The sequence below is a fragment of the Megalopta genalis genome, chromosome 10 (genome assembly GCF_051020955.1).
Source record: "Megalopta genalis isolate 19385.01 chromosome 10, iyMegGena1_principal, whole genome shotgun sequence".
NCBI lineage: Eukaryota > Metazoa > Arthropoda > Insecta > Hymenoptera > Halictidae > Megalopta > Megalopta genalis.
Window position 1 is genome coordinate 1,802,322 of NC_135022.1, and position 26,300 is coordinate 1,828,621.

The following is a 26,300-nucleotide window of genomic DNA, read 5'->3' on the forward strand; positions in this document are numbered from 1 at the left end:
CTCCTTTTCTTTACATTCTTTGGCAATATGCCCAAACCCACAACATTTGAAACACCTCATTACACTCACATATTCTTTAAACTTACATGCTCTCCATTTCACATACACGCGTCCTTCTTCAAATAATTTATTCATCATTTTCACATTCATTTCCACTATTACGCTTCCTACACTCACATCCTTTTTACTCCTCCTACTTACTACTCGTACTTTTTCCTTAAACTCATCCATACTCACACAGTCCTTCAAATTTTTCTCATACAATTCATTCATAAAATCTTCTCCTGCCATTTCGTTTGGGACATCGAATATCATGATCTTCGGCCCAATTTTTCTCGGCATCTCGACCTTCAACCCCACTTTGGAAAACTTCTCACAGTCTCGCACTTTCTTTAACTCATCCATACTGACTGTCTCGATAGCCAATCCACCGCTTCTAATCTTTCGTACCGCTTTCACCCTCACATTCAGTTTCTTGCTTACTTCATTCATCACCTTCTCTCTCACTTGCTCACTGGTCATTTTTACCTTGTCATCCTTTGGTTTCACAATTACCGCATACTTCTTCTCTTTTGTTTCATTCACTCTACTTTTTTCACTCTGCTTTATCACATTCACTCCAGCAACACTTGCATACGTCCTACTCGATGTAACAGGCACACTTGCGTTTTTCACACATTCTTCTAATCTTCCTTTTAGTCTCTCATTCTCGCATATCAGCCTCATCATGCATTCTTCATATTCACTCACACAGTTCAATACAAGTTCACTCACACCTTTCGACACGCGGTTTGTTTCATTGAATATGCACTTCCTCAATTTCTCACCCACTGTTCGCATACACATCATCTCATTCGCTTCCGCATCCCGGACATTCGTTGTTTCACATACACTCATAGTCGACCTCATACTTCTTTCATCCTCATCACTCGACTCATTCTCTGCTATTTTTCGCCTCTTGCTCAGACTCCTACTGGCACTTCCTCTTCCCGTTTCAGAATTTCTTCCTCTTTCAGCACTTCCCGGCTCCCTATTGCTACTTTCTCCCACCTCCTCACTCCTTCCCTCCCCCAAAATAGTCTCCAAGTTAATTTTAGAATTTTTTTTCCTCATATTATTCCCACGAGTATGGGGGATAGACGGTCAACCTGGGCAGAGCCCCCTATGCCCAGGCAAGGCTATATACAAGTAAACTTCGCCCGGCGTTCAGAGGTTGGTCGCTAGTGGCTGGTGCACCCACCAGCCACACCCCGATGCCATCGATCGGGGTGTACCCCATCGCCGCGCACCATAGCTTAGGGTTAGGGATTTTTGAGAGAGGTTGTCATCCTCGCGGTCCGGCCGGTTAAGGCAAGACCCCCGGGCCCGTGAAACATGACCACGGGCTTACGGTATGAGGTTCAATTTTAGTCTGGCCTCTCACCTCAAACCACTCCGGCTAGGTTAGACCTAACAGGGAATCAAGTTCCCCGCCGGCACAGCCTTGAGGATCATCGAGGCTCGCAAGCCCCCCCACCACGACAAGGTACGAACCACGGGGGGGGGGGGTGTAGATAGGGACAGAAGTCTCTAATGATTTTACGTGCGGCAACTGCCCAAAGGCTTATCCACACGGCCCCCATGGGCGCGGAATTGAGATACGCTCAATAAGCGCGCTCCCACATGCCAAGCCATGCAGGAGCTACCAGTTACTACGAGGACGCAGACTCTCGTCAGCAGACAACTGGTGGTGCCGAGCCGTTTCTATGCTCTACCGGCTCAGCAGGTCGGTTCCCGAGCTGAATACCGCAGCTCACCCGTCGAGGCCCCCAACAACTTGAGGCAGGGACAGAACAAGGAGGGAGGGAAGAGGTAAGGGTGTAGATAGGGACAGTTTATTGTGAATCCGGCCACCACGAAAGTGGCGCGGATATGTTTCCTCGCCAATGTTTGCATACACAACGATGAGCTACCTACCCCCCGACGGAACAGCTACGAGGGCTCCGAACGTGGGTAAATCGCCGCCTTCGCTCATCATTCATTAGGCTGGGTACGGAAGACCCAGTCTTAACTCCGTGTCCGTGTAAGGAGTGTTCAAGTTTATTTTGAGTTGGGTAGGCCGTGCTACCTACTCCAACTGTGTATAAAGGTTATTAGGAGGGTTTTGCTTCGCCGCTCGACCGCGGCGGCGGGTGCCCGCCACTGCCCTCCGCAGCGAAGGTACTCTGCCACATGTAATCACCCCCTTTTCCACACGACAGCAATGATTGTGCAGCGTGCTGGGTTGGCGAGTGACAGCTATTCTTTGCTCGTTGAGGGTATTAGGCGGCTGCCCATGGTTGGTGCCCGTCTAGGTCGAATAAGCAAGTTGCGGTTGGCGTGGCAGAGCTTCGCCAGCTACGATAGCGGGTGTCAAGCAGCTCACGCAAGCACCGCGGCCGTTCAGCTCCACAAAACCGTGATAGGGAGGAATCTATGATGGGGAAGGATGGGACTAGGCAGGGCGGGTGCCATAGCCCTTTTTGCCGCAAATACAGACTTGCGTTGCCCGGTCTCCGCCGCGTGGAGGCGGGGTTGGACTTTGGAGACCTGTAGATAGGGACATCTAGTGTGAATCCGGTCACCGCGAGGGGGACGCGGATATGTTACCTCGCCCTTACGGGCATACACAACTAAGCTGCCATCTACCCCCAGTCCAACCACTGTCAAGGAGAGGGGCCAAGGAAAAATCCGCACGTGCCATTGAGCCGTTTGCAATGGACGAGTTCTTTAGCCGCTAGCGAAATTCTGGTTTTACCCTCCTTTCGCTAGCGCCCACGGGGAACCACGGGGAGGCGAACTCGTGACGCGACGCCTCGCGTCCACTAGGCGAAGACCTAGGGGGAAGGATGGGAGTTGGGAGGGATGGGTAGGGGTTTGGGGTTGTTGGTGGGGACATGAGTCGTCCCCTTCCGGGTCCTGGGGAGTACAGGTGTCTGGGGTTGCCTACATGAAGCCCTTTAGCCAAAGGGCTTCCCTACAGAAGTCGGAGAAGACCTGGAATGCCTCTGGAGACGACACGAGGTGTTGTGCCGCTTCCGGCCATTTCCAGTCTCCGGCTGGTACTACCTCGCGGAGGGCTTCTCTCTGCGGTTCGAAATTAGTACAGTCGAGGAGGAAGTGATCGACCGTGTCCGATCCGTGACCACACGCGCATCCCTCACTGTCGGAAACTCCGTACACGCGTAGGCGCGACCGGAAGTTTCCGTGGCCGGTGAGGACTTGCGTGGTGTAGTGTTTCGGTTTCGTCCACTTGGCCGCCACTCTCTCCTCTATGTTTTTGAAGAAGGCGTAGGTGGTGCGGCCCTTGTGGGAAGAATTCCACATGAATTGCCACACCTTGTTCGCCTCGACCGCTAACCTATGTTTTGCATCGTCGGCCCCCGCCGGAACGACGATGCTACCTAGTCTGGCGTCTTTACCTTTGCGCGTCTCGTACAAGGCTTTGGTTTGCCTGAGCTTAACGTCAATGGGTGTAGCACCGGCCACCACGCACATGCTGTCCCACGATGACCGGCGGTATGCACCGGTCATCGCGATGAGAGCACGGCGCTGTGCAGCTCTCAGCACCCTGAGCTCCCCCTCCGTGCACCGGTCAGCCCACCCGGCGGCAGCATACGTTGCCACCGGGATGAAAACCCAACGGTACACGGCGGAGAGCGCCCCGAAGCGGAGCCCCCATTCACGCCTTGCCATTCTACCCAGCTTCGCGAAGAGCGAGCCGACCTTGTCACTTATATAGTTGCAGTGGGTTCGAACACCCATGCCCCTATCAAAGTGGACGCCGAGGTACTTGACGAAGGGTTTAAATTTCAAGGACTTATTTCCGATCCGAATGGTCGGTGGCCTTTTGACTAGATCTAACTTGGAAGCGCGGACTGCTGTGCGTTTTCGGTCTGGGCGCGATCCTCCCCGTCGGCCTATTCTATCTCTCTCGATATATCCGCTGCGCAGGACAATCGCCTCGGATTTCTTTTCGGAGATCTCTAGCTTTGCTGATCTGCACCAACCTAGGATCAGATCAACAACTCGTTGACCTTCGATCTCTAGGTCTCTACGGCAGTTTCCGCCCACGAGGACGATGAGGTCGACCGCGTAGGCGACGAATCTATTCTCGACTGAGGCCTCGAGAGTCCTCAGGAGATCGTCGAACATCAGGTTCCAGCACGCCGGGCCGAGGACGGAGCCTTGTGGGCACCCCCTCGTCGCGCGCGTGGAGACTCTTTCCGTTCCGACGGTGAGACTGACTTTGCGGTCCTCGAAGTAGTTGGAGACCACTTCGAAGACATTGCGCGGGCAGTCTCGGTCCCTAAGACTCTTCAGAACTAAGGGCCACCAGACGTTGTCGGAGGCTCCGGAAATGTCGAATAGCAGCGCTATCACATGCCGATGCTCTAGGGCATCAACCATGCGGCGCAGCTCGACAATTGCATCTTCAGTCGACTTTCCGCTCATGAAGCCGCACTGTCTGCTGGAGATGCGTCCCGTTGCCATCGCCGTCTGTTTGAGTCGGCTCTTAAGGAGCTTCTCGAAGGTTTTCCCTACGACGGAGAGGAGACAGTTCGGTCGGGGTAGGACTACGGGTCCTTCACGTCTTTGCCCTCTCCCTTCAGGAGTACTCTGAGGGAGCCCTCCTTCCAGGTGGGGGGAAAGACGCCCCAACGGAGGCACCCGTTGAAAAGGCGAACTAACTGTCCTAACACTACTTTCGCGGCGGCCTTCAGCGCTCGGACCTCGATAAGGTCCGGCCCTGGTGCCTTGTCGTTTCCGAACGTGCGAATCGCATCCGCGACCTCGTCCGGTGAAAACGGAGAGGCATCCGCGGTGTTTGGCGCGATTCGCACGTTCTCTCTAATCTCTTGCTGCGCGGGCGTGTCGTCTTCCGGCCGGTCGTCCGGGACGTGTGCTTCCAGAAGGGTGTTGGCTGTCTCTATCGCGCTCGTGGTATTATCGTTAGCTCGCCGGAGGGTGCTGAGCACCCTCTCGACACGGAGCTTGATCGCTTGCAGCTTGTACACGATGCCCCAAGGCATCCTTGATGATGTCTGTGAGCGTTTCTGCCATTCCTATAGTTTCCTCCGCTGACTCCAGGCTCAGGACTTCGAGCCTCGATCGTGAAAGAACGGACAGGGTCTCGGAGAATCGCTCCCAGTCGGCTCGACGAGTGTCGGACCGAGAGTTCGCGTCTCCGCGATTCCCCGTCGCGGCTCTGGGTGCCCGCAGCCTAATGTCAACGGCTTTGTGGTCGCTGGTCGTCCACGCACACCTTACGTTCCAGCTCCTGATGAACGGAGACATGGAAGGCGACGCCAGGGTTACGTCGATGTATGACGACCCCGTTGGCGTCCAGAAGGTAGGTGGTTGAGCTGCGTCGTTCACAACGTCCATGCTAAACGCCGCTATCAGAGTCTCGAATTGAGCTCCTTTCTCGTCTGTGCCTCGAGGGCTCCAGAGCGAGGATTGCGCGTTAGCGTCTGTCGAAACTAAAAGTATCTCCCCCCTCAGTGCGCAGAACACCTTCTCAAGGTGGCTGAGGTGCTTTTCTATTTCGTCGCGGTGCTGGAAATAGCACGAAACCGCGTAAAAAGAAAAGCCGGGTGCTAGCACTTTCGCACAGGCGCAGTGGGAGTTGCTGAGCTGCGAGACGAAGACCATGTCGAAGTTGGGGTTGCAGACGGCAACAGCCGCCCACGGGGTTGTGGTTCGGCTGCCGTCAACCTCACTCCGGACCCTAAACCACTAATCCTATGTCGCGTGCCCAGCTGGCTGACGTATGCCTCCTGCAATAGCAGGTCGTCTAGCCGCTTTTGGGCAATGAGTTCGCGTACCTCTCCGGTAACTGCAGCTGAACGTCTCATGTTCAGCTGCAGTATCCTAACGTCGGGGATATCTTTAGGTGGGGGCCTAATAACCATAATCAGTTCGGGAGAGCGACTAATTTATGGCAGCTATATACGCGGGGCAGTCCTTGCTTGTCACGCAATGGGAGGAGGGTTTCTTACCCCTCGAACAGTTTGCGCAGATGGCCGGCTTCTGTTTTTTCGGGCAAGTCTTGATTCCGTGCCCCGTCTCCGCGCAGTGGCCGCAGGTCTCCTTCTCGGCCTTGCAGAATTTGGCAGGGTGGCCGAATCCTTGGCACTTATAGCACCTGGTCACGCTGATGTGGTCCCGGACCCCGCAGCAGCTCCAGCCCACGTACAGCCTCTCCTTGGACACTAGGAGGTCCCGGGCGCGCTTGGACACCTCGAATATCAGGTTGCAGCTATCCCTGGTCTTGTCACCGCTCCTGTACACCAGGTTTATTTCCTTGGAGAAGCTGGCCGCTTCCTCCTTGCTTAGATTCTGCTGCAAGATCGCTGCCGTCGTCTCCTTGGGATCCTCCTGGACCCGCGGGACATCGAAGACGATGATCCGCGGGTTCCGTTTGGCCGGAGCACCTACAATAAAACCGGCAGCTTTAAGTTTTTGGTGCGCCATTAGGGTTGCCACGTCGGTGTTCTTCGACGTGACCAGCGCAATACCAGAACCCTGCACCCTGCGGACGCCCCTGATCTTCAGGCTGTCCGCTCTCGGCGTGACCAGCTCGAAGACCGCCTCCTTTGTCTTCGAGCTGTCCTCGTATTTGCTGGTGTCAGCCGGCGTGATGATGACCACGTTGGGAGGGTCCTGCTTCTGCGTAGACCTGGCTGCCGTAGCGGACCTGACGCCGACGCGTTCGGCATACGTGGTCGGCTTTTTGGCAGTGACGGCTGCGGTGGCGGCGACGGCGACGGCTTTGTCCTGGAGCGCCTGGCAGGAGCGCTTGCACTCCTTGGACTCGCCCTGGGCGGCCTCAAGACGTCCCTCGAATCTGCTGCTGTAAACGAGGGCCTTTATAAGTAAGTCGTTGAATTTCGCGGCCAGTGTGCACAGGGCGTGCACTACAGTAGACGGGATGTCGTTTCCTGGAAGTGTAATCTCATTCGTTAGTTGTCTGTATGCCTTGGCAGCGTGGGCTCTGAGGGCTGCCACGGTCATGTCCTCGTCCTCCGAGTTGACTCGGCTCGGCTTCTCTGCTGTCTCCTGCGTCATCTCTGCTGTTTGTGTCGTCTGTGTCGCCTGTTTGTCCTTTTTCTTTTTTTTCTTCTAATTAAGGACCTCCGCTGGCTTCCGGAAACAGAGGGGCGCGTCCGAATTTGCCGCCTCAGTTTCCAAGTCTGTTGTCAACAGCCTCTTCTGGCGACGGCGGGAGTCAGTCCCAGAGGAGGCGATCTCCATCGTGGGGCTGCTCTGTCGTCACCGAGGGCTGAAAACTGAAAGCGGAGTTAGCCAAAAAAAAAAAAAAAATTTATTTATAAAAATGTCCGAAAATTTGTAAACAATTGTTTAAAATTGTTTAAACAATTTGTTTAAACAATCGTTTTGTTTAAAACAACCCCGGAGGTAGTTGCTGCCAACCGTCGAAAAATTTTTGGAGTTGGCAGCAGTGGTCCCTTTTTTCAGTAGAGAGTTTCCTCTCTACTCGGCGGCGGCCAATCAGCGCGCGCGACGCCGCTACCGCAGCGCTACCCACGCCGACGGTGGCGTCTCGAAGCTCGAGGTGGGTCTTCGAACTATTTTTCTAATTTTCAACTTCCACAGTTTTTGCACGATTGTCACGATTTATATCTCAAATTAAACGTCTTCACTAATAAATAGTTTCCACGTAAACAGTTTGTTCGTGGGATCGTTATTCCCGGAGGAATCCGGTCCCAAAGTCCGGCGTGCCGAGCACGTGGCGTGGAGTTTACGGCACTGTTTTTTCGCACAATTTACACAAAAACTGCACAATTTGTATATCCAGCGGAACGTCTTGACCTCCTCTTCCCTTTGGACACACTCTCAGAATTTTTCCTCAAGTTCTGCTGCTAGAATCTCGGTTGAACGGCGGAGTAATGTGGCGGCGCGTCCTCTCCATGCGACACCTGGCGGCAGAACCGGAGATTGGGACAGTTTATTGTGAATCTGGCCACCGCGACGGTGGCGCAGATATGTTTCCTCGCCAATGTTGGCATACACAATGAATGGTTACCTACCCCCCGACGGAACACCTACGAGGGGTCCGAACGTGGGTAAATCGCCGCCTTCGCTCATCGTTCATTAGGCTGGGTACGGAAGACCCAGTCTTAATTCCGTGTCCGTGTAAGGAGTGTTCAAGTTTATTTTGAGTTGGGTAGGCCGTGCTACCTACTCCAACTGTGTATAAAACGTTATTAGGAGGGTTTTGCTTCGCCGCTCGACCGCGGCGGCGGGTGCCCGCCACTGCCCTCCCCTCCGCAGCGACGGCACTCTGTCACATGTAATCACCCCCTTTTCCACACGACAGCAATGATTATGCAGCGTGCTAGGTTGGCGAGTGACAGCTATTCTTTGCTCGTTAAGGGAACTAGGCGGCTGCCCATGGTTGGTGCCCGTCGAGGTTGAGTAAGCAAGTTGCGGTTGGCGTAGCAGAGCTTCGCCAGCCACGGTAGCGGGTGTCAAGCACCTCACGCAAGAACCGCGGCCGTTCAGCTCCACAAAACCGTGATGGGGAGGAATCTATGATGGGGAAGGATGGGACTAGGCAGGGCGGGTGCCATAGCCCTTTTTGCCGCAAATATAGACTTGCGTTGCCCGGTCTCCGCCGCGTGGAGGCGGGGTTGGACTTTGGAGACCGGAGATAGGGACAGTTTAGTGTGAATCCGGCCACCACGAAGGTGACGCGGATATGCTTCCTCGCCCGTTCGGGCATACACAACTAAATTTCCATCTACTTCCAGCGGCCCCACGTTCAAGGGAAAGGGCCGAGGAAAAATCCGCACGTGCCATTGAGACGTTTACAATGGACGAGTTCTTTAGCCGCCAGCAAATATCAGTTTCCATCTATCTGCTGGCGCCCATGGGGAACCACGAGGAGGCGAACTACCTCGGTGACGCGACGCCTCGCGTCCACTAAACGAATACCTAGGAAATCGGGATGGGTGTTGGAATCAGGATTTTTCCTACCGGAAGCCCTTTAACCAAAGGGTTTCCCGGCAGAAGGATGCGAATACCTGGAACACCTTTTCCGACGACACGAAGTGTTGTGCCGCCTCAGGCCATTTCCAGCTTCCGCTAGGGGTGATGTCTCGCAGAGCCTCTCTCTGCGGGTCGAAGTCCTTGCAGTGGAGAAGGAAGTGGTCTACCGTGTCCGACCCGTGACCACACCCACACGCCTCACTGTCCGCAACCCCGTACGCGAAGAGGCGCGAACGGAAATCCCCATGTCCAGTGAGGACTTGTGTGGTGTAGTGGTTCGATATCATCCACCCGGCCGCCATCCTTCTCTCGATGCTGCTGAAGAAGGTGAAAGTTGTGCGGCCTTTGTGGGAGGAGTCCCACATGGATTGCCACACCCTTTTCACCTCAGCCACGATCCTAATTTTCGCATCGTTGGTTCCCGCTGGGACCACGATGTTACCGATCCTGGCGTCCATATTTCTCCTAACCTGGTAAAGGGCTTTGGCCTGTTGTAGCTCAAGTCCGATAGGGGGGGGGGGGTACCGGCCATCACGCACATGCTATCCCACGATGACCGGCGGTATGCACCAGTCACCGCAATGAGAGCACGGTGCTGAGCGGCTCCGAGTATTCCCAGCTCCCCTGCCGTGCTAAACCTGTGCTAATCAGAAGGAGTCGCCGTCTTCCGTGGGAATTAATTTACCTTTCTGATGGGACTTAAGACCCATTCTCTTAACGTTAGTGGCCGCACTTGATACCTCCAACTGATTTGCGCGCTGCAGCCCCTGCCAAGGAGTTTATCTGAAAAAAAAAAAAAATCTGAGCCCGGGGTTTTTTTACGGACGCTTTGAAAGATGGTGCATTGGTAGCTATGGAGTTTATCTGTTTTTTTTTCTTGCTACCTCCATTTCTTCGGCCACCTGCACCGGATTGTCAGCGAAGGCCGAGATAGAAACATTTTCGTCACCCATCATAACGCCCTCCGTTGTCTCGTCTGTGGTCTTCATTATGTGAGTCGGCTATGATGCTAAAGGTCTGCTTGACCCCTCTGTTCAGGACCAGTCATCGTACATGTCCCTAATATACTTTCTGATGATTGCCGGTATGCCCTTAAGCACCAGCCTATCCTCCTTAGCTGAATGGGGGACGGTATCAAAGGCTTTGGCTGTATTGACGATAGTCACCACGTCACCACTTTTCTCTTTCGTCACTCTCATGACCCTGGCCAATATGGAAATGTTAAGCTTACAACCATCCTTTTTTGTGAATCTCTTTTGTCCTAGTGCTGTTCGTAATTTTGGTTCGTAATATTTTTTCTAGTGGGCGAGAAAATATCCTACCCAGTAGCGATCCTATAGCAATAAGCCGCCGGTTTTGCACATCTTTAGAATCTTTACCCGGTTTTGGTATGAGAGTGGTCCTATCCCCCTCCCCCACAATTGTGTTGTGTAGGATCCGAACTGCACTAATAGGTTGTAAAACTTGACCAGGGCATGAAGGAGTGAGCAACATACTCGTCCCAGAGGTAAGATGGTCTGCCTAGCCCGCAGCAGCATACGTTACGATTGGAAGGGACAGTCTGCGGTACATATATATAGTACGTATGGCCCGATGCCTCAATCCCCAGTTCGACTTGGCAATCTTTGCTAGCGTATTCAGCGTTCGCACAGACTTAGCACTCAAGTACTCAACATGGGAATGAGTTTCCAGTCCGTAATCGAAGTACACATTATGATACCTAACGGAATCTTTCATGGCGATACTCCGATCACCTACTTTTACAAAAGGCGGCGTTTCTCTATTGAACTAGCCTTTCAAGAACACCACCTTGGTTTAGGCTGCAGACATCGACAATTTTTGCTGGTCGCACCAGCGAGAAATGATGTCCGCCACCAATTGGAGAATGCTTTCTAGATCTGCACTGTTATTCGCGTAGACCAGGACGAGCAGATCGTCTGCATAGGCTACGAGCCCGCAAGAAGGTCCGGTGTTCGATAGGAGATGCAAAACCTTATCGAAGATTCAGTTCCCATAGCTCGCACCGAGAATCGAGCGTTGAGTATGCTCGGCCATCAGGCATTGCCAAAGGCTTCAGCGATGTCGAAGAGCAGACCCATGACATTCTTTTCTTCACGACTGGACACAAGCTCCCTCAGCTTTACCACGGCATCAGTCATGGATCGCTGCGGCCTGAATCAGTATTGCTGATCAGAGGCGTAGTCTGGGTGCCAGAACAAGTTAGTTAATCGCATCACGATCAGCTTCTCCAAGACTTTACCTACTACCGAGAGTAAGCAGATTGGCCTGTAGGACTCCGTCCTAGGTCTGTCAGTCCCTTTCATTATCGTAATAATGGACCTAAATTTCCATCTAGCAGGAAAGATTCCGTGTTCCAGGCATCCGTTGTAGAGTCGGAGGAGTTCATGGCGGATCATTCGACTCGAGCGTTTTGAAACCTCCGGCTCAATTCGGTGAAGGTCCAGATACTTTCCGCTCTTCAGTCGGGTTGACCGCCGCGCTAAGCATCGAGTGAGTGAAAGGACTTGCGTTCTCTCTTACCGGCGCGGAAGCAGCTTCCCTCCTGACGCGCACATGATTCAGAGAGTCGTTCTCGGTCGAGTCGTCTGGAATTAGCGGTGGAGTCCCAGTCTGTCGTGAAACCCAGGGCAGTACGAATGTTAGAGACGACTGCGCCAACGGTCATCTTCTGCCTTGTGATCTTATACATAACGACGCAAGGTTCTAGTAGCTCTAATAGCGGCTTTGTAGGTCTTCCTCTGTTTAAGATACTCGGTCCTCCTGGCCACCTTCTGCTTATCCGAACATGCCAGATTCTGGGAGGCTCGTCTAAGTTTGCGGACTCGCCTCTTCTGTCTTGTCAAGTCTGCAGTCCAACATGGGACGGATTTTGAGTGCCATCGCTTGGTTGGCATTGAGGAATTACACGCTTGGATGGTCGTCTTTTGATCTTCTGTGCAAGATGTTCGACTTCCCCTCTATTCAGTGGAACTGGGGATAGATTCCTCTTGCATTACAGCAGTGCCTTATCGGACTTGTTTGCGCTTTCGAGCCGGTATCTCGGTTTCGTCAATGCCTATCTTCAAAGAAAACTATCACTTGGTGATCACTAGTCTTCAGATCCTTGCGGACATTCCAACCTCGCACCTTGTCGCATACATCAAGTGTAGCTAGTGTGACGTCGATGTAAGACTGTCCACTAGGGCTGGAAAACGGCTGAGCGTTTCCAGTCTCGTTCAAGACAACCAAGCCATGGCTCACGATAAACTCTTCGAGCTTACGGCCTCTCGCGTCCGTCTTCGCGCTACCCCACAGGGTTGATTTTGTGTTGACGTCGGCGGAGATAATGACTCGGCTGTGCCTCAGTGCATTAAGAGCTCTCTCCAATCGTGCCAGACCGGATTCAACTTCTTCAGAGCATTGGAAATACTGGCTGATCAGAAAGAAACTCCCAAACGAGCCTGAAATGCTAGCACAGGATATATGCGTGTCGCAAAAGTTAGACACCTTAACCACGGTTAGATCCGGGCTTCTGATCGCTATTGCAGCCATCGCCGGATTACCTGCCGTGATCAGCCTCGTTCTCAAGCCTAGCCCGGGCACTGTATCCCGCCAGCTATATGGCTCTTGTGCGAGCAACACATCCGTCCCTCTCTTATGGATTTCAGTCCGAACCTCGTCGGCCATGTTTCGAGCCCGCTGCATATTATGCTGCATGATTCGAATGACTCGTGAACGTAGTCGGTGGTTTGTACTAATTATTCGTATTTTGTTCGGGATATCTCCAGAGCTAGCGCTTCCTGATAGGAGGCGCAAGCCGGGTCCCGGGACTTGTGCTTGTAGTCTCGCCCTCTGTCCTTAGAGCAAACCAGAGGTTTGATCTTCTTGCTACAAGCGCGAAGATATGCCCCTTTTCGGTGCAGTGACCGCATACATCCTCTTTGAACTTGCAGCGCTTGCTTGCCCGAAGCGCTGGTACCGATAGCACCGTAGTATCGAGACGTAGTCTTGCACGCGGCAGGAACTCCATTCGAGGTACATCCGGCCATCTCTCTGTTTCAGTCGCAGACGGATCTGCAGATTGACGGCCACAACCCAGTTAGCTGTCTCCGGGGTCTTGCCAGCCATGTGGCTGACTCTGATCCCCGATGACACATCTTTTTGAGTCATATCGCAGAGATTTTGAGTTCCCTTGGACGCGCTTTTTGGTCCGCCCTGACCGCGGCGAGCTGACCTTTGTCGAAGCTGTTCCTTTGGACCAGCTCCAGGACCAGCTCGTTGATTGCCTCAACCTCGGATAGGATGTTCGATCTGGACGGAGATCGACACGGGTCGAATGGAGAAGGTCCACATCTCGGATACCTTCCCAAAGGGTTCGCCTCGAATGAGATCGAGAGGCAATCCCTTGCGCCTGGAGATCGCCCCCACGCTCTCTTTGATTTTTTGGTGACGATTTTCCAGCCGTCACTTGCTTTTCTTTTTTTTTTATCGTGGGGGAAATCTGCTGGCCAGACACTCCCGCCCCGCGCGGGGGGGGGGGGGCGGGACGGGGGTAGTGCGAGGTTTGACCCGCTAAAACCCCCACGGCGGCCTAGGGCGCTGGCGATTACTGGGGGAGCCACGGGAACTCTTAACGAACACAACCGCGGCTCCCCCTCGCCTGGCCGGCCACCAGGATGGAATGGCGGTGGCCGGCCGCGTCCCGGGGGGAGATTTATCCTCCCCCATGAATAATCTTGGTTCGGCGGTGCGGGGGGCCGCTCCCCGCACCGCATCGTCACGACGGCCGCTTTTCAATGAGGGTGCCCAGGGCCCCCGCCCTGGGTACGGCGGCCGTCGGAGGCGACGATGTTCGTCGCCCCACTCCCGGAATAGGGAGGACATCTTCGGTTGGCGGGCGGCGGGCAATTAAACCAGCATAATCTGGTACACTCGCCGCCCGCCTATTCTCAGCTGCTCGGGGGGGGGGGCTCTAGGCGTGGGAGCACACGCCGCACGCCCCGCTCACGGCGACCCCGCTCGGCAGCCTCCTTCTGCAACATTACCTGTTCGCAGAAGGCGATGGCTGCCGCCCATTTTCTCGGGCTCTCCAGCATGGCCCCAACTAAGCTGGAGAGAGCGAGGTCGCGACCAACTTCCCTTCTTAGGACTCGGCGCAGCACTGAAAAGGCGGGGCACACCCCCAGTGTATGCTGCGCCGAGTCCTCCTCCGCGCCACAGTGGTGGCACACCGTCGTCGCTTCCCGACCGATGCGACACAGGTAGACACCGAAGCAACCATGCCCGGTGAACACCTGCGTCACACGGTAGGAGAGCCTGCCAAACCGCCTCTCCCGCCACGAGGTGAAGTGCCGCAGGAGAGCTCCAGGGACGCGCTCGCCGGCATGGGAACAAAGCTCCGCATGCCATCTGGCGAGCGCAAGTCCCCGGGCCTGGAGCTCGAAGCACTGGACCGCCTCCTGCTCCGGCGGGTCCCTCCGAGCCCGGCCAGCGATGCATATGCGCCTATAAATATAGGCACGCATCGCCGCCTGCAGCTCGAAGGGAATTTCTCCCGCCACAGCAAGCGCCGCCACGGTAGATGTGGTGCGGTAGCCTCTTATGAGGCGAAGGGCCATCTGCCTCTGAAACCGGCGCAACAACAGTGTGTTGCGCCGGTTTGCCCTCACAGACGGCGCCCAAATCGGGGCGCCGTACAAGGTCATGGACCGCACCACGCCCAGGTATAGGCGGCGCACCATATCGCCCGGGCAACAGGCGGCCTAGCTCAGCCGCCGCCCTCTCAACTCGGGGGACGGGGCGGCCGAAATGCGCTCCGAACCTCCAGTGGCTGTCGAGGATCAGTCCGAGATACTTGATCTCAGACTTCAGCTCGACGCAGGCTTCTCCAACCCGGATCCACGATCCGGCCGGTGGCCGCGACAGAGGCCGTCCAAACCAGACGGCCTCGGCCTTCTCCGGGGCCATCTTCAGCCCCAGATCGTGGATCCTCGCGACGACGGCTGCCACCGCAACCTCCGCTCGTCGGATGGTCCTCTCGAAGGTGTCCCCGACGGTGACCACCAACGTGTCGTCTGCATAGCAGACAAGGGTGGCACCGTCGGGCAGGGAGGCCTTCTCCGGGACCGCGTTATACCCCATGTCCCACAGCAGTGGTCCTAGCACGGACCCCTGTGGGACCCCGCAGTCCACCTCCCTCCGAATCATCCCGTACCGGCCCAGGTATTCTACCCACCCGTCCCGCAGGTAGGCCCCGATCACCCGCCTCAGATAGGGAGGCACCTGATGCTCGACCAGGGCCTCCCTAATGGCGGACCAGGGCAGGGTGTTGAAGGCATTGACGATGTCAATGGACACCGCCAAGCACACCCCGCCCCGTGCCACGGCATTGTCCGAGAGGGACTTAAGGGCCCGGGTCGCCGCACACTATGACGACCCACACATAGAAGAAAACCATATACGTATATTAGTTTTAGAGGTTTCTATCGACCAAAACTGACGCTTTAATATCGAAGTATGCAGTTCACAAGTGGAAAATTTAGATTCCGGAAAGACTAAACGACTGGGCTTCGGATGTAGAAATATCCGTTTTGCAGTTATTGCGGAGATATTTGCAATATTCGGCCAGAGTGGTGTCAATCTCACGAGCATGACGTCATAAGATGGCCGCCGCTAACAGTTTTTCGTAAATATCGAGAGATATAGAGCTCGAATCGAAAATTCACAACCGAAGCCCAGTAGATAAGGCACGTGCAAAGGCAATGGAGTGTATTTTCAGTTGATTTCTTAGTTAATTAAGACACAGGAGTAGTTGATAGGAATTGTATCCGAAACACCAACTCGAGCTTCCGACATTTCTCACTACTAGCGTCACAGTTCTCTTCCAACCAACAAGCTGCACCACAGCGAGCTTGCCGGTATAGTTACTTACAGTCGATAATACCGATCGACACAAATTACATAGTTTTATACTTCCATTCCAAATATTTTGACCATTACTAGACCAGGGGAAGGTGGCGTGCGGGGCAGTCGTGAGCGGCGCGGCAGTTCCAGCAAGAACGCTCGTCGAATATTGTAAATATCTCAACAATAATAAAGAAATGGTCATTTCTACAACCGAAGCCCAAAAGCTTAGACTTTTCTGAATCGAAATATCCAACTCCCAAACTGCTCACTGGAATATTGGCACGTCCATCTTGGTTGATACGAACAGTTGTCACGAAGATATTCTGCCGCGCGCTAGGTTTCTTGACCAGGGGAAGGTGGCGTGCGGGGCAGTCGTGAGCGGCGCGGCAGTTCCAGCAAGAATGCTCGTCGAATATTGTAAATATCTCAACAATAATAAAGAAATGGTCATTTCTACAACCGAAGCCCATCAGCTTAGACTTTTCTGAATCGAGATGTCCAACTCCCGAACTGCTCACTGGAATATTGGCACGTCCATCTTGGTTGATACGAACAGTTGTCACGAAGTTAGGGTGGATTGGTGTTTATTTCATCTTGTTTATTAATTTATTATCAAAATAAAAATGGATTAAATTCTGTGTTAGTGCTCGTGGTGCTCCTTGTGAGCGTCGAGCTTTGTAGAAGTTTGCACGTGGTGTGCCGTCCGAGTAATATGGTTTTTCTGTGTCTTGTGAGTCCCTTATGGTCTCGTGTGTGGTGAGTCCCTTGTGGCCTCGTGTGTAGCGAGTCCCTTGTGGCCTCGTGTGTAGTGAACCGTCGGTGCTGACGAGGTTCTTCTCCTGACTGGGTTGTCTTGTCTCTACTCTTGTCTGTCCCGTTAGTCTGTTCGTCTTGTCTGTTCCGCTAGTCTGTCTTGTCTTGTCTGTCCCGCTTGTCTGTTCCGCTAGTCTGTTTTGTCTGTTTTCTAGAGGACCGGAGTCATGCCTAATATCACCTCGGTCCTCCCTACTTCTCTTAACCTAGGGTGGGCGGCAAGGAATTACGGTCCAATCACTGCAATCCCAAATCCAGTAAGACTGCCCCAAAACGGTGGGCCGAGAGTTAGGAGGGAGACTGGCAAAATAACTCCTGCTAGACATCCCGCGTTGATGGGCCTACGTGCCCGAACAATGCCATTAATTGACTGGACCGTAATCAAGGACCAGGAGACGTTATGACGGTGCCGCACGTGCTCGGGAACGGCCCGGGACAGACCCATACCGTCCGGGTACCCAAGCACATGGCCCCTGCCATAAATCCTGGCCACTTGGCCGTAACATTCTGGGACTCTAACAATTTTAAATAATCGGGTTGGTGATGTAGGAATTTTAATATTGATTGGTATTATTTCTATTTATGGTTCTTGACATTTATTATTGTATAGGTTAAGATTTTTATGTATATAGTTCGTTTATTTAAAAAAGTGAGGGTGATGGAGCAATTCGGAAGTAAAATAAATAACAGGAATGATAAAAATTATGTTTTATTCATAAGAATGAATTAAAATTAATCCTTTGCGCTCGAGCGGCGCCGATACGGCGCCCGGCCGATTTGAAGTGTCACCTCGGGCTGCGCTGCTGCGGCACCCGGCTGATTTGAAGTCTCAAATTGCGGGACGCTCTTGCGGCAAGTGTCAACTCGAGCGATGCTGCTACGCCGCTATGGTCGTTTGTAACTCGATCTGCTTATTTACGATGAGCGATAAGATATTTTTCTCGGAAATACTTTCGTGGACTAGGCTTGGCTGGCATTGTAGCCAAATCTTGGCTCAGTTTAGTTAGTCTCAGCGTTGCATTCGCTTGAAACAGTCTTGCCAGTAAAAATAGTAGCTAAAAAGTGTTTGAGCCCTAAAAATATGGAGGAAGAACAAATCAGCTCAAGTTCGGACGAATTCGATTTTGCCGCTTTGGATGAAGAAATTACGCTGATTTCCGACGGATTACGCCGTGAAACGAACGAATCCAGTGAAGATAGTGATACAGTAAGAGGTGTGAGAGGGCGAAAAATTAGAATTATAGAGAGCGACAGTGAAGTTGAAAGTGATGCTGAAAGAGAAATTGAAAATGAAGCTGCGGAAGGTGCAAGCAGTTCAGCATGGGTACTTTGCGAAGACTACGACGAAGTGCCGTCAAACATACAATTTATACCTGGCGAAAATCTCACAGCATCACGAATACTTTCGAAAATAAAAGAACCACAGGATTTTTTTTAACTGTTTTTCACACATGATCTCGTGAAAAAAATTATTTCTGAAACAAATGTCTACGCAAAAACAAAATTGGAAGGGAAGACACTGTCTGCGAATTCCGTATGGCGAAGCTGGCGTTATGTCACCAACGAGGAATTCTGGGCATTTATTGCTGTCATAATAAATATGGGGACAATGCCGTTAGCCAATTTACAGGAATATTGGTCGCGGAATAACGTCAGCTATATTCCGTTCTATTCGGAGACATTTACAAGGGACCGATTCAGTCAAATATTCTGGATGCTCCATCTTCAAACTATTGCAACGCGCAACACCAATCCGCGAACGCGCCTACAACGCGTAAGTTGCTTCTTGGATTATATCAACGGGAAGTATTTGGATTATTTTACACCGGGCGAACAAATATGTGTGGACGAGTCAACTATAAAATTCAATGGTCGAATTTCGTTCATCACGTACAATCCGAAGAAACCGACAAAATGGGGTATCAGAGTTTATACTCTAGCTGACTCAAAGACTGGCTACATTTGCTGTATTTTGCCATATTATGGATCGCTAACAACAGAGCTCTTGGTCAGACCCGATTTACCAGTGTCAACAAGAATTCCGTTACATTTGTATCAGATGTTGTTGGATGAAATTCCAGGTGCTCAGGGACACCATATGTTCACGGACCGCTATTACACCAGTTATTTCTTAGCTCAAGAACTAGCCAAACTGAAGTGTAACATTACTGGAACAATCTTAGCAAACAGAAAAGAATTGCCCAAAGAAATAAAAAAGCCGAAGTTTTTGACAAAATCCACGGTCGCGTATCGACGGGGCAACACCTTAGTTTTAGGGTGGAAAGATAAGAGGGTTGTCACTTGTTTGACTACGAGGGGTGACACTGGAATGACGACGGTCAAAAGAATTACACGAGGTGGTGTGTTGATCGGGCGGACCAATATGCATCAACCTATTGTTTCCTGCGAAAATCGCTTAAATGGTGGCGTAAACTATTTTTTGGGAGCATGGAAATTTGCCTGATCAATTCATACATTTTATATAAACTAGAGACGACAAAAAAGGGGGAAAAGCCACTGAGCCATTTGCGATTTCTGAAAACGATTGTCGACCAATTGAGAGGATCATATCGCCAGCAACGAGAGCAAGCGTCTACGTCGCATTCCGATGAAATCCGACTAAACGGGAAGCTTCACGTAATGCTAAAAGGGCCTAAAAGGGACTGCAAGGTTTGTTCTGACCGTATCACGCCTGGAGGTAGGCGGGAAATGTCATATTACTGTGATACGTGTCCTGATAAACCTAGGATGCATCTTGGATATTGTTTTACAAGATATCACACCAAAACTAATTACAGAGTGTAATATTTATCAAAGTTTGTTGTTTTCAACATATAAATAAGTATACTAGTGAAATATTATTATTTTTATACATTTATTTGTTAATCAATATTTTTAAACTACTTCTAAAATATTTGCATAATTTGTCCGCAATCGTCTCGAGTTGCTGGTTTGCTGACAGTGCAGTGAAAGATCAGCTGTACGTTGTACAAGGTCAGTGCCCTTCGACATCGTGAATTTCAGCCAGCAAATACATCCTCAACTAAATGGGTGAGTTTCTTACTGATAATATTTTTCATATCTCTCTAATAAACAAATGCTTTACGTCCCTTAACGCGATTATTTATTATTAAATCAGCTTTGCAAATCATTCGTTGAATTCTGTTCGTACACGGAATTATTCAAATTAAAAAGATAATTAAAAGATAATTAAAAACACTAACTTTATTTTAATTAACCCTGATACAAAAAGTACAAAAATCACTTTTACTTATATTAATATTACTTTATTCTTCTACAACACACGCACACACATTTTAAAATCATTACATTTAATAAAAATTAACGATATATTTGGCGCTCCCTCCTCTCCCTCCTCTTCCTCCTCTTCCTCCCCTACTTCCTCTTCCTCCTCTTCCTCCTCTTCCTCTTCTTTTTTCCCCTTTTTTGCCCCTCTTCTGGGGGCCATAAACAGTTTTTTTTTAAAGTTTTTCAGCTCTCTCTGCAACGTATAAGTATATATTATTATTATTATTTGTTATTATACATATATTACTATATTAAATTATATATAAAAGTATTTTTCATTTACTTACATTAGCAGCCACTAGGTTCGCCAGGTTAGGCCTAGCTGTCCCCCGAGCCAGCGGGCCTAATATATTTCGCCACTGCGACTGTAACATAACAGCAGAAATAGAAGTATATATATTATAATTATACATTCTGTTTTTTACACATATATTGCATATACTTACAGCTCTCCCAGACTCGTACGCGGCAGCGATTTCTCGCTGCCGCGCCAGAATTGAGTCGAGCGATTCTGCGGCGTTCTCCGCTGCCGCGGTTGCTGTTGTAGCGGAGCTCGTCTCCGCTGCTGCGTTACACGTAGTTGTTGCGGAGGTTGCCTCCGCTGCTGCGTTACACGTAGTTGTTGCGGAGGTTGCCTCCGCTGCGGCGTTAGTTGTAGCTGCGGAGGCTGCCTCTGCTGCTGTGACCGTGTTGTTCAGTATAATATTTTCCATTTTATTTGTAATGTTATCCATGGTTCTAAAAAAAAAATAATATTATTAACACATTGCGGACGGCTCACGAGATATCTCGTTTAATCGGCAACAAGCAACCAGCCGCAAATATTTCTGTTACGTAACCATGGTAACGAAGCCTCTCACATTCCTAAGTAATTGTAGCGAAGCAAATGAATCATTCCAAGAATGTAAAAAATCTTATATAGTAAACAGATATATAAACTATGTATATATAGTATTATTTAAGAATACTAAATGCAAATTAGAAATGTGTGTTAAAATAAATTGCTACAATTACTAGAACAAATTTCTACAAACGTTTAAGCACATTTCTAATTTACATTTAGTATTCTTAAATAATATTATATATACATAGTTTATATATCTGTTTATTATATAAGATTTTTTACATTCTTGGAATGATTCATTTGTTACGCTACAATTACTTAGGAATGCGAGAGGATTCGTTAACATGGTCATGTAACAGAAATTGTATGTACTTACATGCAATCCTACGTCTTCAAGTCTTGAATGGGTTGTCTGCCAATTGTTCAAATAATATCATTGGTTGTCTGCCAAGGGTTCAAATAATATCATTGGTTGTCTGCCAATTGTTCAAATAATATCATTGGTTGTCTGCCAAGGGTTCAAATAATATCATTGGTTGTCTGCCAATTGTTCAAATAATATCATTGGTTGTCTGCCAAGGGTTCAAATAATATCATTGGTTGTCTGCAAATTGTTCAAATAATATCATTGGTTGTCTGCCAATGGTTCAAATAATATCATTGGTTGTCTGCCAATTGTTCAAATAATATCATTGGTTGTGTGCCAATGGCAATGTCCAATGGTAGCATCGCAAGCATAACCTGCGTTTTTATGTCGCGTTCAGTCGTAATTTGTTCTCCAAGTGATACGGTCTAGGAGTGCAAAGCGCGCGATTTCTATTTCTTAAAATTTTAGATTTTTTCTATTTCATTCTATTTCATTCTATTTCATTCTATTTCATTCTATTTTATTCTATTTAATTCTATTCTTTTTGATTCTACTTTTATATTCTACTCTATTCGGCATTATTCTACTACATTTCATTGTAAACAATAGAAACATATAAATTTAACAATTTCAAAAGTGGAGCGAAACGATGCCACTGGTTGTGAATTCAATGAATTGGGAGGATGTGGTTTCTTCCCAATTGTTCAGATGTATGAAGGGGGGTGCATCGAAACACCTGACCTTGACCAGACCAAGATACAGCAAAAGAAAAATTATGAAGGAGAGGTAAGTGAGCATTTTGTTTCGTTACTATGATTTCGGTAATATGTTTCGATATAATTTAAATGGTAAGAAGTTCTCATTTCTGCTGGAAATACATTTTTTCGCTTTCTCGCTTTTGTACTTTCATTTCTCGGATTTTTATGATATTGACATATGCTGTAGTCCATATTCAATCATTAGAATGAAGTTGTAAAACAAAATCGACGGGTCGAAGTAGCTGATTAGTGTCATTTATACGTTATTTATATTTCACGTAAATTTCTGTATCATCGAAAGCACTGACATCGAGATATCCCTTCCTTTTTCTTGGGATCTTCGTCACGTACAAATGCTTTCCCGGTTGTATGGACGTATGTTCGTATTGTTTGACGAACAGATGGGGTCGAAAGGAAATTTTAGGATTATTGTCGTAAAGAAAGCTGATTGCCTTCGCGTGTCCCTAAAGAAAGAAATTAGAAGGCCGAGGATCTGGAACTCGTTGCTTTTACGACCGGTCCTTGAGACCCGGCCGCGTACGGCACGCAGATGGGAAGGTTACAATTTCCGCGTCCGACAATTCATTCCCTCCCACGGTGAGGGCCCACTGCAGATATTATTTCAATACGTATTCTGCATTTGTTTGCAACAAACGTTTTCTCTTCAATCTTCTGCAAAGAGCGTAGCCGACTTAAGATGGTCAAAATTGTCCTTACAGGTTTTTCAATGAGTACTATACCGTTCGATCTAAATAAATTGATATTATTAATTAAATAATGTGAGCCAGTCACTGTGCCGTTGCAACCATTTCGAATCATAACCTGCAGTAAGCCGTTCAATCTTTCCATTTTAATTAAACACTTGCAAATGATAACGATGACAATACAAGTAGCAACGATTTGTTGCATAGCAATACGGCCCACCGGTCAACAAAAACCTAGCTGCGCAAAATTTCAACCCGGTTGCAAGCTGTGGTTATCTCTGACTATCACGAAGTCAAATAATATTAATGCGCCATTGGAGTTCAGTAATGATGTAGCACAAATCTAAGCTCAATCAAAATTTATTGTACGTATCTATTATTTAAAAAATATAATATTATATATTAGAACTTAGACTTATATGTGGGATTAATTTATAATAGAGTTGAATATAATTTTTATTTTGATTTCTCGGTTCGTGAGATATGAAATTATCTAATTGAATAATTGAATTTGATTTCTAATATACAGTTACGGGGTAATTTTCTTAGAAATAAATAATTGGGTTATAGTTAATTAGTACTATGATTGTAATAATATAATTTATTTTATTTAGGTTTATTTGATTGAATTATATTGAACTGTTAATTATATGAATTAATTTGCTTTGTTGGAATGAGAATATATATATATTATTTTAATTGCGGCTAAAAAATTGGCTACAAAATATTTTTCATACATACCATTTATGAATTCATCTAAAAATTTAAATAGTTTTCATGCGAGTGAAAAGTAGAGATTAATTTTTAATATTACATGAAAGTTTGAATAAGAAATTTAAATTAAATAATGGTAAATTCAGTGCGCCAGCACCAACGGTTGAACTGCTGTCGTTCGTTATTTTAAGAATTTTTAGGGGCTGCAGTTATCTCGATGGTAAATTTTAATAATTATCTGGGTTGAATAAATTTATGCGAACCGTACAAATTGCCCGTCACTTTCATTATAAATGGAATAAGTCGTAACGTTGTAAAAGTATGGGACAATGTTTTCATTAAGATTTTAGTTTAACAATAAGTGTTTCATTTACATTGAAAGGATTCTGAATGAGGAAAATTTTATTATTTGCACAAATTATAAATATTATTGATTTCTTAATTTAATATATTTGAAAAAAGGAATTACATGATTATAAGTTATAGTATTTATTTACGAATAAATTTAATGATTTTAAAATGTGTGTGCGTGTGTTGTAGAAGAAGAAAGTAATATTAGTATAAGTAAAAGTGATTTTTTCGTACTTTTTGTATCAGGGTTAATTAAAATAAAGTTAGTGTTTTTAATTATCTCGAAAGTAAAAGAGTTAATTTAATATTTCTGTTATGTATCATAATAATTATTAATACTGAATTGATGAGTTTATGTTGCAAGAAAATCCTAACTTTGGCATTGTTAGTTGTTACATTTTTTATTGGAATTTTTTTTTTCTTTTCTTTTTTACGGACATTATTATTTCATACTTTTAAATATATTTATTCATTTATTCTACATCAAATTGAATTGGTTAGTTTAGGGTTTCAATAATAAATGAAATAAATAATGGTTCATTGTCATATAAAGTATTAAAGTCGTGTAAAGAATTAAGTTTAGATTTATGATAATTGAAGATTTAAATTTTTATTAAAATTAATCAGTTAAATTAAATGATTTGTATTTCATAACAATTTTATTACTTTGTTGTAATATAATTTAACTTAACTGGATAAATTTATTTTAAAACTAATTTAAAATTGGACTTTTAATATTAGAATATTTAAATTTTCAGTAGTTTCAATCAATAAAATTAAATATTTTGTATTATGATAATTAGACCGCATTTCCAATATTATCACGTGGCCCGCGGGTGGTCTGGTCTGCCGATAAGACCCACGGCGGACAGTCGCATGAATTGGGGAAAAACCGTAATTCGTTTTCTATGGCCATAAATCCGATCGACGGGCTAACGATGCATACTGTCAATGTCGTACTAAGAGAAAGAAACAGTTATGCGTTTGTCGTAAATTATGTTGAGTGCGAGTGGCGATTGTGTCGCGCCTTCGACTGACGAAATACACACGACCAGGCACTCGAGGCCCCAATAGTGTTTGGTTTCCTGGGTCGCAGACAAAATATATATATATTGCCGGGTAAGTGGCCGAGGACTGTCGCGTGGGTTTCCACAGATCAGTTTGTTTTTCCTTTAGAGAATCGCTGGCCTCGGGGCAGACCAGATTACTGCAGACCCCCAAAGAGTCAGGGTACGATGTATATCTAATGGTACCGGTGATGATGTATCGCGGTATCTACTATATATAGTTTACATCACCGTCGTTGCCCGCTGACGGAACCGACGAAATGTAAACCGATATTTTCGAATCTCAGTCCTAAGTAAACTATAGATGAATTTTTGTCTGAGGCTAAAATTTCAACAATAATTATTATGATACATAACAGAAATATTAAATTAACTCTTTTACTTTCGAGATAATTAAAAACACTAACTTTATTGTAATTAACCCTGATACAAAAAGTACGAAAAAATCACTTTTACTTATACTAATATTACTTTCTTCTTCTACAACACACGCACAAACATTTTAAAATCATTAAATTTATTCGTAAATAAATACTATAACTTATAATCATGTAATTCCTTTTTTCAAATATATTAAATTAAGAAATCAATAATATTTATAATTTGTGCAAATAATAAAATTTTCCTCATTCAGAATCCTTTCAATGTAAATGAAACACTTATTGTTAAACTAAAATTTTAATGAAAACATTGTCCCATACTTTTACAACGTTACGACTTATTCCATTCATAATGAAAGTGACGAGCAATTTGTACGGGGCGCATAAATTTATTCAACCTAGATAATTATTAAAATTTACCATCGAGATAACTGCAGCCCCTACAAATTCTTAAAATTAACGAACAACAGCAGTTCAACCGTTGGTGCTGGCCCACTGAATTTACCATTATTTAATTTAAATTTCTTATCCAAACTTTCATGCAATATTAAAAATTAATCTCTACTTTTCACTCGCATGAAAACTATTTAAATTTTTAGATGAATTCATAAATGGTATGTATGAAAAATATTTTGCAGCCAATTTTTTAGCAGCAATTAAAATAATATATATATTCTCACTCCAACAAAGCAAATTAATTCATAATTAACAGTTCAATATAATTCAATTGCTATGCAACAAATCGTTGCTATTTGTATTGTCATCGTTATCATTTGCAAGTGTTTAATTAAAATGGAAAGATTGAACGGCTTACTGCAGGTTATGATTCGAAATGGTTGCAACGGCACAGTGACTGGCTCACATTATTTAATTAATAATATCAATTTATTTAGATCGAACGGTATAGTACTCATTTGAAAAACCTTTATTTTTTATTAAACACGTTTGTATATTTTGCATTTATACAAGTCAACAAGCTGCAGCGGCAAGGAAGATGCGCACCGAGAAGATCGAAGCAGCGGAAGTCAGTCAAGAAATGCCCCATTTCATCATT